This window comes from Pan paniscus, chromosome 8 (genome assembly GCF_029289425.2).
Source record: "Pan paniscus chromosome 8, NHGRI_mPanPan1-v2.0_pri, whole genome shotgun sequence".
NCBI lineage: Eukaryota > Metazoa > Chordata > Mammalia > Primates > Hominidae > Pan > Pan paniscus.
In genome coordinates, this window is record NC_073257.2 from 2101585 (window position 1) to 2118763 (window position 17179).

Here is a 17179-nt window from a genome sequence, read left to right on the forward strand (position 1 = left end):
GTATAAATATGGAAATATCCACACCGCTATCTCTATAAACATGGAAATACCTACACCGCTTTCTCTATAAACATGGAAATATCTACACTGCAATCTCTATATACATGGAAATATCTACACCGCCATCTTTATAAACAGGAAAATATCTAAACCGCCATCTTCAGAAACATGGATGTATCTACACCGCCATCCGTATAAACATGGAAAAATCTACACCACTATCTGTATAAACTTGGAAATAACTTCACTGACATGTGTATAAACATGGAAATATCTACCCGGCCATCTGTATAAAGATGGAAATATCTACACCGCAATCTGTATAAATATGGAAATACCTACACCGCTACCTCTATAGACATGTAAATATCTATACCGCTTTCTGTGTAAACATGGAAATAACTACACTGCCATTTGTATAAAGATGGAAATACCTACACCGCGAGCTCTATAAACATGGAAATATCTACACCGTTATCTCTATAAACATGGAAATACCAACACCGTTATCTGTATAAACATGGAAATATCTACACTGCCATCTGCACAAACATGGAAATATCTACACAGCCATCTGTATAAACATGGAAATATCTACACCGCTATCTCTATAAACATGGAAATATCTACACCGTTATCTGTATAAACATGGAAATATCTGCATCGCTATCTGTATAAACAGGGAAATATCTACACCGCTATCTGTATAAACATGGAAATATCTACACCGCTTTCTGTATAAAGATGGAAATATCTACACCGCAATCTGTGTAAAGATGGAAATATGTACACTGCTATCTCTGTAAACATGGAAATATCTACACCGATATCTGTATAAACATGGAAATATCTACAATGCCATCTGTATAAACATGGAAATACCTACACCGCTTTCTCTATAAACATGAAAATATCTACACTGCTATCTCTATATACATGCAAATATCTACACCTCCATCTCTATAAACATGAAAATATCTACACCGCCATCGTCAGATACAAGGGTGTATCTACACCGCCATCTGTATAAACATGGAAATATCTACACCACTATCTGTATATACATGGAAATATCTTCAATGCCATCTGTATAAACATGGAAATATCTACACCGCCATCTGTATAAAGATGGAAATATCTACACCGCAATCTGTATAAACATGGAAATATCTACACTGCTATCTCTATAGACATGGAAATATCTACACCGCTATCTGTATAAACATGGAAATATCTACACTGCCATGTGTATAAAGATGGAAATATCTACACCTCGAGCTGTATAAACATGGAAATATCTACAACGCCATCTGTATAAACATGTAAATACCAACACCGCTATCTGTATAAACATGGAAATATCTACACCGCTATCTCTATAAACATGAAAATACTTACACCACCATCTCTATAAACATGGAAATATTTACACCGCTATCTCCATAAACTTAGAAATAAATAGACCGCCATCTCTATAAACATGGAAATATCTACACCGCTATCTACATAAACCTGGAAATACCTACACAGACATCTGTATAAACGTGTAAATATCTACACCGCCATCTCTATAAACATGAAAATATCTACACCGCCATCTTCAGAAACATGGATGTTTCTACACCGCCGTCTGTATAAACATGGAAATATCTACACCACTATCTGTATAAACATGGAAATATCTTCACTGCCATCTGCATAAACATGGAAATATCTACACCGCCATCTGTATAAAGATGGAAATATCTACACCGCAATCTGTATAAATTTGGAAATACCTACACAGATATCTCTATAGACATGGAAATATCTACACCGCTATCTGTATAAACATGGAAATATCTACACTGCCATCTGTATAAAGATGGAAATATCTACACCACGAGCTGTATAAACATGGAAATATCTACACCGCTATCTGTATAAACATGGAAATAACAACACCGTTATCTGTATAAACATGGAAATATCTACACCGCTATCTCTATAAACATGAAAATACTTAAACCACCATCTCTATAAACATGGAGATATTTACAACGCTATCTCTATAAACAGAAATAACTACACCGCCATCTCTATAAACATGGAAATATCTACACCGCCATCTGAATAAACATGGAATTATCTACACAGACATATGTATAAACATAGAAATATCTACACTGCCATCTGTATAAACTTGGAAATATCTACACTGACATCTGTAGAAAAATGGAAATGTCTACAAAGCGATCTGTATAAACATGGGAATTTCTACACCGCTACCTGTATAAACATGGAAATATCTACACCGCTAACTGTATCAACATGGAAATAACTACATCGCAATCTGTATAAACATGGAAATATCTACAATGCTATCTCTGTAAACATGGAAATATCTACACAGCTATCTGTGTAAACTTGGAAATATCTACACCGCTATCTGTGTAAATTTGGCAATACCTACACCGCAATCTGTGCAAAGATGGAAATACCTACACCGTTATCTCGGTAAACATGGAAATATCTACACCGATATCTGTATAAACATGGAAATATCTACACTGCCATCTGTATAAACATGGTAATATCTACAGCGCCATCTGTATAAATATGCAAATATCTACACCGCCATCTGTACACACTTGGAAATATCTACAAAGCCATCTGTATAAACATGGAAATATCTACACTGCTATCTCTATAAACATGGAAATATCTACACCGCTATCTGTAGAAACATGGAAATATCTACATCGCTATCTGTATAAACAGGGATATATCTCCACCGCTATCTGTATAAACATGGAAATATCTACAACGCTATCTGTATAAACATGGAAATATCTACAACGCTATCTGTGTAAACATGGAAATATCTACACAGCTATCTGTGTAAACTTTGAAATATCTACACAGCTATCTGTGTAAAAATGGAAATATCTACACAGCAATCTGTGCAAAGATGGAAATATCTACACTGCTATCTCTGTAAACATGGAAATATCTACACCGCTATCTGTATAAACATGGAAATATCTATACCGCAGTCTCAATAAACATGGAAATATCTCCACCGCTAACTGTATAAACATGAAAATATCTACACCACTTTGTGTATAAACATGGACATATCTACACCGCAGTCTGTATAAACATGGAAATATCTACAACGCTATGTGGGTAAACATGGAAATATCTACACAGCTATCTGTGTAAACTGGGAAATATCTACACAGCTATCTGCGTAAACATGGAAATATCTACACGGCAATCTGTGCTAAGATGGAAATAACTACACCGCTATCTCTGTAAACATGGAAATATCTACACCGCTACCTGCATAAACTTGGAAATATATACACCGCTGTCTGTATAAACAAGGAAATATCTACACCGCCATCTGTAGAAACATGGAAATGTCTACACCGCAATCTGTAAAAACATGGAAATACCTACACCGCTATCTGTATAAATATGAAAATATCTACACCGCTATCTCTATATACATGGAAATATCTACACCGCCATCTCTATAAACATGAAAATATCTACACCACCATCTTCAGAAACATGGATGTATCTACACCGCCATCTCTATAAACTTGGAAATATCTACACCACTATCTGTATAAACATGGAAATATCTTCACTTCTATCTGTATAAACATGGAAATATCTACACCGCTTTCTGTATAAACATGGAAATATCTACACCGCTATCTGTATAAACATGGAAATATATACAATGCTATCTGCGCAAACATGGAAATATCTATACCGCTATCTCTATAAACATGGAAATACCAACACCGTTATCTGTATAAACATGGAAATATCTACACCGCTAAATCTATAAACATGAAAATACTTACACCACCATCTCTATAAGCATGGAAATATTTACACCGCTATCTCTGTAAAGATAGAAATAACTACACCGCCATCCCTATAAGCAAGGAAATATCTACACCGCCATCTGCATATACATGGAAATATCTACACAGACATCTGTATAAACATGGAAATATCTACACTGCCATCTGTATAAACTTGGAAATATCCACACTGACATCTGTAGAAACATGGAAATGTCTACAAAGCAATCTGTATAAACATGGGAATTTCTACACCGCTACCTGTATAACTATGGAAATATCTACACCACTTTCTGTATAAACATGGAAATATCTACACCGCTATCTGTATAAACATGGAAATATATACAATGCTATCTGCGTAAACATGGAAATATCTACACCGCTATCTCTATAAACATGGAAATACCAACACCGTTATCTGAATAAACATGGAAATATCTACACCGCTATGTCTATAAACATGAAAATACTTACACCATCATCTCTATAAACATGGAGATATTTCCACCGCTATCTCTATAAACATAGAAATAACTACACCGCCATCTCTATAAACATGGAAATATCTACACAGCCATCTTCATAAACATGGAAATATCTACACAGACATCTGTATACACATGGAAATATCTACACTGCCGTCTGTATAAACTTGGAAATATCGACACTGACATCTGTAGAAATATGGAAATGTCTACAAAGCGATCTGTATCAACATTGGAATTTCTACACCGCTACCTGTATAAACATGGAAATATCTACACCGCTATCTGTATCAACATGGAAATAACTACACCACAATCTGTATAAACATGGAAATATGTACAATGCTATCTCTGTAAACATGGAAATATCTACACAGCTATCTGTGTAAACTTGGAAATATCTACACCGCTATCTGTGTAAATTTGGCAATAGTTACACCGCAATCTATGCAAAGATGGAAATACCTACACCGCTATCTCTGTGAACATGGAAATACCTACACCGATATCTGTATAAACATGGAAATATCTACACTGCTATGTGTATAAAGATGGAAATATCTACACCTCGAGCAGTATAAACATGGAAATATCTACACCGCCACCTGTATAAACATGGAAATACCAACACCGCTATCTGTATAAACATGGAAATATCTACACCGCTATCTCTGTAAACATGAAAATACTTACACCACCATCTCTATAAACATGGAAATATCTACACCACTATCAGCATAAATATGGAAATATCTACACAGACATCTGTATAAACATGGAAATATCTACACCACCATCTCTATAAACATGGAAATATTTACACCGCTATCTCTATAAACTTAGAAATAAATAGACCGACATCTCTATAAACATGGAAATATCTACACCACTATCAGCATAAATATGGAAATATCTACACAGACATCTGTATAAACATGGAAATATCTACACCGCCATCTCTATAAACATGAAAATATCTACACCGCCATCTTCAGAAACATGGATGTATCTACACCGCCATCTGTATAAACATGGAAATATCTACACCACTATCTTTATTAACATGGAAATATCTTCACTGCCATCTGTATAAAGATGGAAATATCTACACCGCCATCTGTATAAAGATGGAAATATCTACAGCGCAATCAGTATAAATATGGAAATACCTACACCGCTATCTCTATAGACATGGAAATATCTACACCGCTATCTGTATAAACATGGAAATATCTACACTGCCATCTATATAAAGATGGAAATATCTACTCCACGAGCTGTATAAACATGGAAATATCTACACCGCTATCTGTATAAACATGGAAATAACAACACCGTTATCTGTATAAACATGGAAATATCTACACCGCTATCTCAATAAACATGAAAATACTTACACCACCATCTCTATAAACGTGGAGATATTTGCAACGCTATCTCTATAAACATAGAAATAACTACACCGCCATCTCTATAAACATGGAAATATCTACACCGCCATCTGAATAAACATGGAAATATCTACACAGACATCTGTATAAACATGGAAATATCTACACTGCCATCTGTATAAACTTGGAAATATCTACACTGACATCTGTAGAAAAATGGAAATGTCTACAAAGCGATCTGTATAAATATGGGAATTTCTACACCGCTACCTGTATAAACATGGAAATATCTACACCGCTATCTCTATCAACATGGAAATAACTACACCGCAATCTGTATAAACACGGAAATATCTACAATGCTATCTCAGTAAACATGGAAATATCTACAAAGCTATCTGTGTAAACTTGGAAATATCTACACCGCTATCTGTGTAAATTTGGCAATACCTACACCGCAATGTGTGCAAAGATGGAAATACCTACACCGCTATCTCGGTAAACATGGAAATATCTACACCGATATCTGTATAAACAGGGAAATATCTACACTGCCATCTGTATAAACATGGAAATATCTACAGCGCCATCTGTATAAACATGGAAATACCTACACCGCCATCTGTACACACATGGAAATATCTTCAAAGCCATCTGTATAAACATGGAAATACCTACACTGCTATCACTATATACATGGAAATATCTACACCACTATCTGTATAAACATGGAAATATCTTCACTGCCATCTGTATAAACATGGAAATATCTACACCGCCATCTGTATAAAGTTGGAAATATCCACACCGCAATCTGAATAAATTTGAAAATACCTACACCGCTATCTCTATAGACATGGAAATTTCTACACCGCTATCTGTATAAACCTGGAAATATCTACACTGCCATCTGTATAAAGATGGAAATATCTACACCGCGAGCTGTATAAACATGGAAATAGCTACACCGCTATCTGTACAAACATGGAAATACCAACACCGTTATCTGTATAAACATGGAAATATCTACACCGCTATCTCTATAAACATGAAAATACTTACACCATCATTTCTATAAACATGGAGATATTTACACCGCTATCTCTATAAACATAGAAATAACTACACCGCCATCTCTATAAACATGGACATATCTACACCGCCATCTTCATAAACATGGAAATATCTACACAGACATCTGTATAAACATGGAAATATCTACACTTCCGTCTGTATAAACTTGGAAATATCAACACTGACATCTGTAGAAAGATAGAAATGTCTACAAAGCGATCTGTATCAACATGGGAATTTCTACACCGCTACCTGTATAAACATGGAAATATCTACACCGCTATCTGTATCAACATGGAAATAACTACACCACAATCTGTATAAACATGGAAATATGTACAATGCTATCTCTGTAAACATGGAAATATCTACACAGCTATCTGTGTAAACTTGGAAATATCTACACGGCGATCTGTGTAAATTTGGCAATACTTACACCGCAATCTATGCAAAGATGGAAATACCTACACCGCTATCTCTGTGAACATGGAAATAACTACACCGATATCTTTATAAACATGGAAATATCTACACTGCCATCTGTATAAACATGAAAATATCTACACTGCTATCTCTATATACATGGAAATATCTACACCTCCATCTCTATAAACATGAAACTACTTACACCACCATCTCTATAAGCATGGAAATATTTACACCGCTATCTCTATAAACATAGAAATAAATACACCGCCATCCCTATAAACAAGGAAATATCTACACCGCCATCTGCATATACATGGAAATATCTACACACACATCTGTATAAACATGGAAACAACTACACTGCCATCTGTATAAACTTGGAAATATCTACACTGACATCTGTAGAAAGATGGAAATATCTACAAAGCGATCTGTATAAACATGGGAATTTCTACACCACTACCTTTATAAACATGGAAATATCTTCACCAGTTTCTGTATAAACATGGAAATATCTACACCGATATCTGTATAAACATGGAAATATATACAATGCTATCTGCGTAAACATGGAAATATCTACACCGCTATCTCTATAAACATGGAAATACCAACACCGTTATCTGTATAAACGTGGAAATATCTACACAGCTAAATCTATAAACATGAAAATACTTACACCACCATCTCTATAAGCATGGAAATATTTACACCGCTATCTCTATAAACATAGAAATAACTACACCGCCATCCCTATAAACAAGGAAATATCTACACCGCCATCTGCATATACATGGAAATATCTACACACACATCTGTATAAACATGGAAATATCTACACTACCATCTGTGTAAACTTGGAAATATCTACACTGACATCTGTAGAAAGATGGAAATGTCTACAAAGCGATCAGTATAAACATGGGAATTTCTACACCGCTACATGTATAAACATGGAAATATCTACACCACTATCTGTATCAAGATGGAAATAACTACACCGCAATCTGTATAAACATGGAAATATCTACAATGATATCTCTGTAAACATGGACATATCTACACAGCTATCTGTGTAAACTTGGAAATATCAACACCGCAATCTGTGTAAATTTGGCAATACCTACACCGCAATCTGTGCAAAGATGGAAATATCTACACCGCTATCTCTGTAAACATGGAAATATCTACACAGCTATCTGTATAAACATGGAAATAACTACAGTGCCATCTGTATAAACATGGAAATATCTACAGTGCCATCTGAATAAACATGGAAATATCTACACTGCCATCTGTACAAACATGGAAATATCTACACAGCCATCTGTATAGACATGGAAATATCTACAGCGCCATCTTTGTAAACATGGAAATATCTGCACTGCCATCTGTACATACATAGAAATACCTACACTGCCATCTGTATAAACATGGAGATATCTACACCGCAATCTGTATAAACATGGAAATACCTTCACCGCTATCTGTATAAATATGGAAACATCTACACCGCTATCTCTATAAACATGGAAATATCTACACCGCCATCTTCAAAAACTTGGATGTATCTACACTGCCATCTGTATAAACTTGGAAATATCTACACCACTATCTGTATAAAGATGGAAATATCTTCACTTCTGTCTGTATAAACATGGAAATATCTACACCGCCATCTGTATAAAGATGGAAATATCTACACCGCAATCTTTATAAATATGGAAATAGCTACACCGCTACCTCTATAGACATATAAATATCTACACCGCTATCTGTATAAACATGCAAATATCTATACTGCCATCTGTATAAAGATGGAAATATCTACACCGCTATCTGTATAAACAGGGAAATATCTCCACTGCTATCTGTATAAACATGGAAATAATTACACCGATTTCTGTATGAACATGGAAATATCTACACCGCTATCTGTTTAAACATGGAAATATATACAATGCTATCTACGTAAACATGGAAATATCTACACAGCTATCTGTGTAAACTTTGAAATATGTACACAGCTCTCTGTGTAAAAATGGAAATATCTACACAGCAATCTGTGCAAAGATGGAAATAGCTACACTGCTATCTCTGTAAACATGGAAATATCTACACCGCTATCTGTATAAACATGGAAATATCTATAGCGCAGTCTCTATAAACATGGAAATATCTCCACCGCTATCTGTATAAACATGAAAATATCTACAACGCTTTCTGTATAAACATGGACATATCTACGCCGCATTCTGTATAAACATGGAAATATCTACAACGCTATGTGTGTAAACATGGAAATATCTACACAGCTCTCTGTGTAAACTTGGAAATATCTACACAGCTATCTGCGTAAACATGGAAATATCTACACGGCAATCTGTGCAAAGATGGAAATAACTACACCGCTATCTCTGTAAACATGGAAATATCTACACCGCTACCTGTATAAACATGGAAATATCTAAAACGCTGTCTGTATAAACCAGGAAATATCTACACCGCCATCTGTAGAAACATGGAAATATCTACACCGCAATCTGTAAAAACATGGAAATATCTACAGTGCCATCTGTGTAAACATGGAAATATCTACAGCCCCATCTGTATAAACATGGAAAAATCTACACTGCCATCTGTCCAAACATGGAAATATCTACACAGCTTCTGTGTAAACATGGAAATATCTACACCGCTATCTCTATAAACATGGAAATATCTACACCGTTATCTGTATAAACATGGAAATATCTACATCGCTATCTGTATAAACAGGGAAATATCTCCACCGCTATCTGTATAAACATGGAAATATCTACACCACTATCTGTATAAATATGGAAATATCTACACCGTTATCTGTATAAACATGGAAATATATACAATGCTATCTGCGTAAACATGGAAATATCTACACAGCTATCTGTGTAAACTTGGAAATATCTACACTGCTATCTCTGTAAACATGGAAATATCCACACCGCTATCTGTATAAACATGGAAATATCTATACCGCAGTCTCTATAAACATGGAAATATCTCCACCACTATCTGTATAAACATGAAAATATCTACATCGCTATCTGTATAATCATGGACATATCTAAACCGCAATCTGTATAAACATGGAAATATCTACCACGGTATGTGTGTAAACATGGAAATATCTACACAGCTATCTGTGTAAACTTGGAAATATCTACACAGCTATCTGCGTAAACATGGAAATATCTACACAGCAATCGGTGCAAAGATGGAAATAACTACACCGCTATCTCTGTAAACTTGGAAATATCTACACAGCTATCTGTGTAAACTTGGAAATATCTACACCGCTATCTGTGTAAATTTGGCAATACCTACACCGCAATCTGTGCAAAGATGGAAATACCTACACCGCTATCTCTGTAAACATGGAAATATCTACACCGATATCTGTATAAACATGGAAATACCTACACTGCCATCTGTATAAACAAGGAAATCTCTACACCGCCCTCTGTACACACATGGAAATATCTACAAAGCCATCTGTATAAACATGGAAATATCTACACTGCAATCTCTATAAACATGGAAATATCTACACCGCTATCTGTAGAAACATGGAAATATCTACATAGCTATCTGTATAAAGAGGGATATATCTCCACCGCTATCAGTATAAACATGGAAATATCTACAACGCTATCTTTATAAACATGGAAATATCTACACCGCTATCTGTAAAAACATGGAAATATCTACAACGCTATCTGTGTAAACATGGAAATATCTACACAGCTATCTGTGTAAACTTTGAAATAGGTACACAGCTATCTGTGTAAAAATGGAAATATCTACACAGCAATCTGTGCAAAGATGGAAATAGCTACACTGCTATCTCTGTAAACATGGAAATATCTACACCGCAGTCTCTATAAACATAGAAATATCTCCACCGCTATCTGTATAAACATGAAAATATCTACAACGCTTTCTGTATAAACATGGACATATCTACAACGCATTCTGTATAAACATGGAAATATCTACAATGCTATGTGTGTAAACATGGAAATATCTACACAGCTATCTGTGTAAACTTGGAAATATCTACACAGCTATCTGCGTAAACATGGAAATATCTACACGGCAATCTGTGCAAAGATGGAAATAACTACACCGCTATCTCTGTAAACATGGAAATATCTACACCGCTACCTGTATAAACATGGAAATATCTACACCGCTGTCTGTATAAACAAGGAAATATCTACAACGCCATCTGTAGAAACATGGAAATATCTACACCGCAATCTGTATAAACATGGAAATACCGACACCGCTATCTGTATAAATATGGAAATATCTACACCGCTATATCTATAAACATGGAAATAGCTACACCGCTGTCTCTATAAACATGAAAATATCTACACTGCTATCTCTATATACATGGAAATATCTACACCTTCATCTCTATAAATATGAAAATATCTACACCGCCATCTTCAGAAACATGGATGTATCTACACCGCCATTGGTATAAACATGGATATATCTACCCCACTATCTGTATAAACATGGAAATATCTTCACTGCCATCTGTATTAACATGGAAATATCTACACCGCCATCTGTATAAAGATGGAAATATCTACACCGCGAGCTGTATAAACATGGAAATATCTACACCTCTATCTGTATAAAGATGGAAATACCAACACCGCTATCTGTATAAACATGGAAATACCTACACCGCTATCTCTATAAACATGAAAATACTTACACCACCATCTCTATGAACGTGGAAATATCTACAACGCTATCTGCATAAACATGGAAATATCTACGCAGACATCTGTATAAACATGGAAATATCTACACTGCCGTCCGTATAAACTTGGAAATATCAACACTGATATCTGTAGAAAGATGGAACTGTCTACAAAGCGATCTGTATCAACAAGGGAATTTCTACACCGCTACCTGTATAAACATGGAAATATCTACACCGCTATATGTATCAACATGGAAATAACTACACCACAATCTGTATAAACATGGAAATATGTACAATGCTATCTCTGTAAACATGGAAATATCTACACAGCTATCTGTGTAAACTTCGAAATATCTACAACGCTATCTGTGTAAATTTGGCAATACCTACACCGCAATCTATGCAAAGATGGAAATACCTACAACGCTATCTCTGTAAACATGGAAATATCTACACCGCTACCTGTATAAACATGGGAATATCTACACCGCTATCTGTATAATCATGGACATATCTTAAACGCAATCTGTATAAACATGGAAATATCTACCACGGTATGTGTGTAAACATGGAAATATCTACACAGATATCTGTGTAAACTTGGAAATATCTACACAGCTATCTGCGTAAACATGGAAATATCTACACGGCAATCTGTGCAAAGATGGAAATAACTACAGCACTATCTCTGTAAACATGGAAATATCTACACCGCTACCTGTATAAACATGGAAATATATACACCGCTGTCTGTATAAACAAGGAAATATCTACACCGCCATCTGTAGAAACATGGAAATATCTACACCGCAATCTGTATAAACATGGAAATACCTACACTGTTATATGTATAAATATGGACATATCTACACCGCTATCTCTATAAACATGGAAATATCTACACTGCAATCTCTATATACATGGAAATTTCTACACCGCCATCTCTATAAACATGAAAATATCTACACCGCCATCTTCAGAAACATGGATGTATCTACACCGCCATCTGTATAAACTTGGAAATATCTACACCACTATCTGTATAAACAAGGAAATATCTTCACTTCTATCTGTATAAACATGGAAATATCTACACCGCCATCTGTATAAAGATGGAAATATCTACACCGCAATCTTTATAAATACGGAAATAGCTATACCGCTACCTCTATAGACATGTAAATAACTACACCGCTATCTGTATAAACATGCAAATATCAACACAGCCATCTGTATAAAGATGGAAATATCTACACCGCTATCTGTATAAACAAGGAAATATCTCCACTGCTATCTGTATAAACATGGAAATATCTACACCGCTTTCTGTATGAACATGGAAACATCTACACCGCTATCTCTATAAACATGGAAATACCAATACCGTTATCTCTATAAACATGGAAATACCTACACTGCTATCTCTATAAACATGAAAATACATACACCACCATCTCCATAAGCATGGAAATATTTACACCGCTATCTCTATAAACATAGTAATAACTACACCGCCATCCCTATAAACATGGAAATATCTACACCGCCATCTGCATATACATGGAAATATCCACACACACATCTGTATAAACATGGAAATATCTACACTGCCATCTGTATAAACTTGGAAATATCTACAATGACATCTGTAGAAAGATGGAATTGTCTACAAAGCGATCTGTATAAACATGGGAATTTCCACACCGCTACCTGTATAAACATGGAAATATCTACACCACTATTCATATCAACATGGAAATAACTACACCGCAATCTGTATAAACATGGAAATATCTACAATGCTATCTCTGTAAACATGGAAATATCTACACAGCTATCTGTGTAAACTTGGAAATATCTACACCGCAATCTGTGTAAATTTGGAAATACCTACAACGCAATCTGTGCAAAGATGGAAATATCTACACCGATATCTCTGTAAACATGGAAATATCTACACAGATATCTGTATAAACATGGAAATATCTACAGTGCCATCTGTATAAACATGGAAATATCTACAGCGCCATCTGTATAAACCTGGAAATATCTACAGTGCCATCTGTACAAACATGGAAATATCTACACAGCCATCTGTATAAACATGGAAATATCTACACCGCTATCTCTATAAACATGGAAGTATCTACACCGTTATCTCTATAAACATGGGAATATCTACATCGCTATCTGTACAAACAGGGAAATATCTCCACCGCTATCTGTATAAACATGGAAATATCTACACCGCTTTCTCTATAAAGATGGAAATATCTACACCGCTATCTGTATAAACATGGAAATATATACAATGCTATTTGCGTAAACATGGAAATATCTACACAGCTATCTGTGTAAACTTGGAAATATCTTCACAGCTATCTGTGTAAAAATGGAAATATATACACAGCAATCTGTGCAAAGATGGAAATATCTACACTGCTATCTCTGTAAACATGGAAATATCTACACCGCTATCTGTATAAACATGGAAATATCTATACCGCAGTCTCTATAAACATGGAAATATCTCCACCGCTATCTGTATCAACATGAAAATATCTACACCGCTATCTGTATAATCATGGACATATCTAAACCGCAATCTGTATAAACATGGAAATATCTACCACGGTATGTGTGTAAACATGGAAATATCTACACAGCTATCTGTGTAAACTTGGAAATATCTACACAGCTATCTGCGTAAACATGGAAATATCTACACGGCAATCTGTGCAAAGATGGAAATAACTACAGCACTATCTCTGTAAACATGGAAATATCTACACCGCTACCTGTATAAACATGGAAATATATACACCGCTGTCTGTATAAACAAGGAAATATCTACACCGCCATCTGTAGAAACATGGAAATATCTACACTGCCATCTGTATAAACTTGGAAATATCTACAATGACATCTGTAGAAAGATGGAATTGTCTACAAAGCGATCTGTATAAACATGGGAATTTCCACACCGCTACCAGTATAAACATGGAAATATCTACACCACTATTCGTATCAACATGGAAATAACTACACCGCCATCTGTATAAATATGGAAATATCTACACTGCAATCTGTATAAATATGGAAATAGCTACACCGCTACCTCCATAGACATGTAAATACCTACACCGCTATCTGTATAAAGATGGAAATATCTACACTACAATCTGTATAAAGATGGAAATATCTACACCGCTGTCTGTATGAACAGGGAAATATCTGCACTGCTATCTGTATAAACATGAAAATATCTACACCGCTTTCTGTATAAACATGGAAATATCTACAACGCTATCTGTATAAACATGGAAATATATACAATGCTATCTGCATAAACATGGAAATATCTATACCACTATATCTATAAACATCGAAATACCAACACCGTTATCTGTATAAACATGGAAATATCTACACCGCTATCTCTAGAAACATGAAAATACTTACACCACCATCTCTATAAGCATGGAAATATTTACACCGCTATCTCTATAAACATAGAAATAACTACACCGTCATCCCTATAAACATGGAAATATCTACACTGCCTTCCGCATGTACATGGAAATATCTCCACACACATCTGTATAAACATGGAAATATCTACACTGCCATCTGTATAAACTTGGAAATATCTACGCTGACATCTGAAGAAAGATGGAAATGTCTACAAAGCGATCTGTATAAACATGGGAATTTCTACACCGCTACCTGTATAAACATGGAAATATCTACAGCGCCATCTGTAAAAACATGAAAATATCTACACTGCCATCTGCAAACATGGAAATATCTACACAGCTATCTGTATAAACATGGAAATATCTACACCGCTATCTCTATAAACATGGAAATATCTACACCGTTAACTGTATAAACATGGAAATATCTACATCGCTATCTGTATAAACGGGGAAATATCTCCACCACTATCTGTATAAACATGGAAATATCTACACCGCTTTCAGAAAAAACATGGAATTATCTACACCGCTATCTGTATAAACATGGAAATATATACAATGCTATCTGCATAAACATGGAAATATCTACACAGCTATCTGTGTAAACTTGGAAATATCTAAACAGCTATCTGTGTAAAAGTGGAAATATCTACACTGCTATCTGTATAAACATGGAAATATCCTCACTGCTATCTCTATGAACATGGGTATATCTACACCGCTATCTCTATAAACATGGAAATATCTACACGGCCATCTGTATAAACATGGAAATATTTGCACCGCGACCTGTATAAACATGGAAATATCTACAATGCGATCTGTATAAACATGGAAATATCTAGATCGCTATCTGTATAAACATGGAAATATCTACAAAGCTATCTCCATAAACATGGAAATATCTACACCGCCATCTGTATAAACATGGAAATACCTACAAAGTCATCTGTATAAACATGGAAATATCTACACAGCCATCTGTATAAACATGGAAATATCTACACAGCCATCTGTATATACATGGAAATATCTACACCGCTATCTGTATAAACATGGAAACATATACACAGACGTCTGTATATACATGGAAATATCTACACCACTATCTGTATAAACATGCTAATAACTACACCGCTATCTGTAAAAATGTGGAAATATTTGCATCGCCATCCCTATAAACATGGTAATGTCAACATCGCGATCTGTATAAACATGGAAATATCTACACCATGATCTGTATAAACATGGAAATATCTACACCGCGATCTGTATAAACATGGAAATATCTACACCGTGATCTGTATCAACATGGAAATATCTACACTGCCATCTCTATAAACATGGAAATATCTACATCCCTATCTGTATAAACATGGAAATACCCACACAGCTATCTCTATAAACATGGAAAAATCAACACCGCTATCTTTATGAACATGGAAATATCTACACCGCCCTCTCTATAAACATGGAAATATCTACACCGCGATCAGTATAAACATGGAAATATCTACACCACTATCTGTATAAACATGGAAATATCTACACTGCTCTCTCTATAAACATCGAAATATCTACAACGCCATCTGTATTAACATGGAAATACTTACAAAGTTCTCTGTATAAATATGAAAATATCTGCACCGCCATCTGTATAAACATGGAAATATCTACACAGCCATGT